We start from the raw sequence: 6,386 nt of genomic DNA, 5'->3' as shown, positions 1-6,386 counted from the left end.
AGTAGCATATTAGTGTGCAATATCATTCAAAATCATTTCATGAACACAATTGGATTGGAATTTTGCATGTATGATACACCAAATTTAAATTCTTCATTTTCCCTCCAAAACACTCATGTATGCACCAATGGTCATGTGATGTGATTTCATGCAATGCAATGATATATTTGGAAAATATTGGTCATGACAAGCAATATACAAAAAGAGTGGCCTAAATTGGAGTCTTGGATCAAAAGTTATGGCACTTTGAAGTTTCATGCACACTTGATGATCATTTGCTCATAACTCCTCAACCATTCATCAGATGCTCATGATCTTGGACTTTTTGGAAATGGGAGAGAAAGATCTTCAACTTTCATGTTGGACAAAATTTCATTTGAAGCTTCTTTAATGTTGGAAAGTCAAGTTGAATGTGGTCCAAAAACTTGCCATTTTTGGAAACTTGAAATTACAAGTCACTTTCCATTTTTGGAAACTTTTGATCTGGCTTCAAAATCTTCAATGCAGATGTTTGACATGATGAATAGCCCTCTTTTGGACATGAATGAAGTGTCTCAAACCATTTCTCCACCTCCTAGCCCTCAGTTGACTTTCAGTTGACTTGTATGGGCCTCAGATGACCTGGACATGTACTGATGACTTTTGAGCCTCTAGCACTTGGTACAATAGCTTCAAAATGAACCTTGATTCATATAAGCTCTTTAGAATAGTCATATGGCCTTCATCTCAAGGAAATGCTTGGTCTCTTGCACTGGTGAATCCTCTTGATGCCAGTTCTAGTTGATAAGATGCAATGCAATATGTAATGATAAATGACCTAAAAGATGAAATGAATGCATGAATGGGGGGTGCAAATTTGAGGTGCTACAGTGAGCAAAGTGAAAAGGACTGAAACATAAACAAATGGCATGAAATGTAAATGGAAATGAATGATAAAGGTACTGAAATTTTAATTGTATTAAGTAAATGACTTGAAAATAAAGTAATATTAATAAGAAGTTAGTCAATGTTAGTGAAGAACTTTATTTGTTTAAGTCATTCCTTGGAGAACACTCTACCATCCATTCACAAGTATGAGTACATGAACTAATACATCATCCATGAGAAGGGCTCCAACTTGGATAAATCAACAAGTATGACACTAGCTCTCAGGAATGGAAAAAAATGTCAAGTTTTCACAAAATGCCAGGAAGAATGGGAGACTTACAATCTCACTTACAAGAATGTTATGCCTTTTGGGACAAATTTAGCTCTATGTTAAGCAATCGTAATTGGACTTGTGTAGAAGTCACCACTATCTTAGGTCGGACAATAAAGATATTGGTGTTAATGCATGTTAGAGACATGGTACAAAGAACAAGCTCCTAAAATATACCACACATAAAAATAAAGTGGGAAAGACCTATCTTAGTCATACTCATCTTGATTCATCTAACACAAGGTCATTGATGAATCAACTAGTATTTGACTTGAAGAGAATTCATTGGTCAATGATGGATTGGGGAAGAATAGGGATGAAGATGAAAAGGGATGGGGAAATAGAAACCCAAATTGATCATAGGAGGAATTTCATCTGATCAATATTATCCATTCATTTTGGGGAATGAAATGTACATTTTATCAACCCCCTAAATCCAATAGTATTGATCAAATGGAAATTCAAATCAACCATGATCAAGGCCAAACAGAAAGTCAAACATCACAAAGTCAATCAAATGGCTCAACAATATTTTTAAACAATTAAACAATTAAAAATCAAATTACAAAATGAATTAAAATGCATTTTTTAAAATAAAAAACCTCAAATCTGTTCAAATCACCAAATAAATGGCCATGGGATTTATCCTAAGTCAAACAAGGTCAAAGGACCTTAGACAAAAAAAATTCATAATTTTTGGGAAGTCAGAAGTATTTTAAGATATTTAAAAATAAGTCCAAAATCAATTAATTCATAAAAAAAAAATCAAAATTAATCCAAAAAATCATTTTAATTCAAAATATGGAAAAGAAAAATATTTAAAGATTTTTGGTGAAAGTCCCATATTTTTTGGATTAAAAATGAATTTAATATGAATTAATCAAAATAGAAGTAATTTAAATAAAATCAGAATAATAAAAATAAATGTAAAAAACAAGGGCCATCAGATCCCCCTTATTAATTGAGATGGCGGATTTGATGGCCACGTGTGTGGTGTCCACCATACAACCAAGTCAACGCGCTGGAATAAAGGTAATGCAAAGCAAAGGCTGAGATTAAAACATGGAGAGATAATCTGATGGATATGACCTTGCCACCATACCACCGGAGCTAGGGCTCCGGTGGACCTCACCGGACTGGTCCACCACCAACTTTCATGAAAATGAAAAGTGCATACACTATTTTAAAGAGAAAATTTCCAGGAATCCAAATCTGCCCTCAAAACTCTCCAATTCTCACTATATTGAAAGATACATGGAGTTGAAATTTGAGGATTATAAACTGAGTTGCTTCGATTTAACCTCAAAGCAACTCAATTTTGTTCCCTACATTGGTAGGTCTTCAGACAACCAAAGAACAAGAAAAATAGTAGAGAATTGGGGGAGAATCGAAGAAGAGAAAAAAAAAATCACCTTCGATTTGCTTCAATGGAGCTTGATCTTGCTTCCAATTTACCTTGGCTCGCCTCTAACAACTTGCAGGAATTGAAATGGATGATTAAAAGGCTTGGATTCTTGGAGTTTCAATTCCTAAACATAATGAGAATTGAAACTAAATTTCAAGAGAAATCCTCAAGTTTATCGTTTAATGGAGGTTAGGGAAGAAGCATGTCAAAGCTTGGGCAAGAGGGATTCTATTATGAGCTCAAGGATCATGTATATATAGCCCACACATTGCTTTTCACACCATTTGAAATTTTGCCAAAAATAGCAATGCAATGGTGCATGCTTGCATGGGCGTGTGCCAGGACCAAAGGATGATTTAAATGAGTCTAAAATTATGCACATGTGATGCTAAAAGCAATTCATGAAGCCATGCAATGTGAAATGAAAATTGGCCATGAAAATCTTCCAAATGGGGCCATGCATTGCACCCAGGTACAAGTCACTCAAAAGTGCTCCAAATGCCATAATCTTGGACTATTTGGAAAGGTAATAACAAAAGGAGCAACTTTTCTGTTGAAACTTTTTTCATTTGGATCTTAGATCATGATGAATTTTAAGGTGGAAGTTGGAGAAATCAAACATAGTTGAAAATTTTCTAAGTTAAAAGTCAAATTATCACTTTTTCCACCTTGAATAAATTTTTCTATGAGCTTCAAATGAAAATGGTTCCTTCTTCAACATTGTATATATTTCATTCTTCTTCAATTAGGTCATAAATTTGACACCATTTGAATCTTTAATGAGGGAGTTATGTATTTTAGGAGTTGAGGAAAATTGCTTGTTCAATGATGATGGCCCCAAATAACCTATAATGTTTCCTCTTGGTACATGCCCTTTCAAGTAGAATTTGATATTTCTCAAAGAAGAAAAGTTGTATAATATATCTTGAAATTGATCATGAAACTTGGATTGCCTTTATATCAGAAAAATTGAGCAAGAAATGATTATTGGAAGTTGACCTTCCATCTAGGACACAGACAAAATGACGTATAATCTTTCATCATAAAAAATGACTTTACAAGAAACATTAGCTCTTGATGCCAACATGAAATTTGTTTGGAATGTCATAAAGAGTATCTTGGCTCTTGGAATCATTTTCACATGTATAAGACCCCACTTTTGTCCCTAAGGTCCCTCATGGTATCATAACATTTCATTTGCATGGCCTCAAGGATCATTGAGCATCTTGGTCCCTTGTCTTTGGGTGGGACTCCTTGTGAGTGGTTTGAGATCACCAAGCATGCTTGAATTGTATTATCATTGCTTTTCACATTTTATTTACTAACCAAAAGCACAAAAATATGTCACTAACATCTTTTGTTTGTAGCTTGAGCAATCATAAGGTCAAAAAGTCTCTAGGAGATCCTTGGTACAAAGACATGGTCAAGAAGAGATGAAAGCAAGCATGGTACTGGTTCCCAAATATCTCATTCATCAAATATGCCTCCCTAGCATCTCAATTCATCATTTTGATCAAAGAAAGTCAAAGGGTTTGAGATCTTGTTCTTCAGAGAAACCCTAATCCATCTGTGCACCACAATGCCTTGCTCATGAAGCAACCTCAGCCCATGGTCAAATACAATCAAGGGAAGTTCTTTAATTCATCATTTCATGCATATGTGAACTTATTTGAGTGTCCTCAATCATCAATTCACCAAGATATGAGTTGTAGACTTGAAAAGTTGATCAGTCAAATCATCTGACTATTTTGAAATACACTGAGACCTAACTTTTTTTGTGTTGGTCAAATGGAGATGGTTCCAAAAGAAAAAATGTTCTTAAGGACAATATGAACAACTTTAATGTTCATAAAAATTTGATTTGAAGCTTGGAAAATCATTTGCCATTCTAATACATTATAGGTCATTTTGACTGAAACCATAATTTTGGGTCAACTTCCCAAGGACATAACTCATTCATTTTTTATGATTTTGAGGTGGGATCAAATGCATTGGAAATCTTAAGATGTCTAATTCAAATGTCATGTTGGACAAAATTTCAAAATCTCAAAGAAAATACATGTGATAATGCAAGACATTATAGGTCCTTTTTGACCAAATGCATTAAAAGTCAAAAAAGTCCAACTTCAGGTGCCCATAACTTCTTCATCAAAAATTCAAATGGTGCAAAATTTAAGTCCATTTTGAGTGTCTTGAAAAGATCTACAACTTTGATGTTGGAGGTTTTTCATTTGAGTCTTGCATCATCAAAATAGAAGGGCTTGAAAGTTGGCCAATTTTTAGAAACTTTGCCTTGACATGTTTTGCATATCACACTTTAAACTCAAATTTCATAAATTTCCACATTCCAAATGGACTTTTGACCAACATAACATTTTTTCCCCATATAGAAACCTTTCCAACCATTACCCATATGCCTATGCTTGGATTTTCTAAATGGTATTTTCGAAGAAGTGAATGATTAGGTTCAATTGTGGAATTCATGTTGAAACCTTGTTGCACAAGCCAATTCAGAGCAAATTACACGTCCAAACCCTTGGCATTTGAACTCAGATTGCATTTGGCATTGCTTTTGGGCCTTGTGCATGACCATGCAAGCCCATGCAAGTGGTATCCAAATTCATGCACACGGATCATCCCACACTTTCCTTGCCAATTTCTCTATAAATAGAGACTTCATTCCCTCCATTTCAGACACTACTTTCAACCTGAAATGCTGCAGAATTCATTCCCTAACCATCACTAAAGAAGCAATTGCATTTTTCTCAAAAAAAATTCAGATCTCGAATTCAACTACATCTGGTTGTATTCATAGATCTAATGCTTCTAGACCTTCATTATACACTTCATTGAACTTCTGTTTTGATAAAGCAAGCAAGGTTTCAAGCTCAAATCACCAGAACTCAAACTTGAACTCCAACTGGTATTTCCTTCGATTCTCCTAATCCTTTGACCTATTGGCTGTGGTTTTGTGTTGGCTGAAGTCCTCTCAATAGAGGCATCATGTTTATGCTTTTAATTTTTGCAATTCATTGAGTTCATGATGAACACCAGATTTTTCAACTACTGATTTCTCAAATTATAGAGATCTAGAAGGAAAATGGATGGTATAGAGATGATGTACATCATCTTAGCTTTCTATTGATGTATAGATCGCCCGTTTTGGTGGCCTTTTGAAGTTCTGCATTTTGGCCGGAATCTGGAAGCTCACCGGAGAAGACGGTGGCTCCGGTGGCTTCATCATGTCCAGTTTAAATCCAGACCGTTTGATCTTGTTTCCATATTGAATCGTGTCCTTTGGATCTTATGACTTTCAATAATGCTGGATGCTTCACTGTTGACTCATGCCTTTCATGCGCACGCATCTCACATCCGTCTGATCAGCCACGTTAATTAATGAGGCTTGATCAGACGCTTGTGGTTTTTTCCATTTTTTGAATTTCTGATTTAATTTCTTTAATTCCAATAATCTTCAAAAATCAATATCTTCTTCATTTTTAATCCAAAAATTATGGGACCAATTGCATTATTTCCCAAATAAATTCTAGTTTCTATTTCTGATTTTTAATATTTTTTATTTCATCATTTGATATTTTTTGTGAATTTTCTCTTTTCTGGTTATTTTTAATTCATTTTAAATAGTTTTTAATATTCAAAAAATACAAAAATATTTTCCTAACCTATTTGAATGATGATGGATCTATGAAAAATATTCTCATCAATTTTTGAATTGATTTGAGATTTATTTGAGATTTTAGTTCAATTAGGTTGTTTTTATTCATT

This window comes from Lathyrus oleraceus, chromosome 7 (genome assembly GCF_024323335.1).
Source record: "Lathyrus oleraceus cultivar Zhongwan6 chromosome 7, CAAS_Psat_ZW6_1.0, whole genome shotgun sequence".
In the NCBI taxonomy this organism is placed as follows: Eukaryota; Viridiplantae; Streptophyta; class Magnoliopsida; order Fabales; family Fabaceae; genus Lathyrus; species Lathyrus oleraceus.
Note: the sequence above shows the minus strand (reverse complement) of the source record.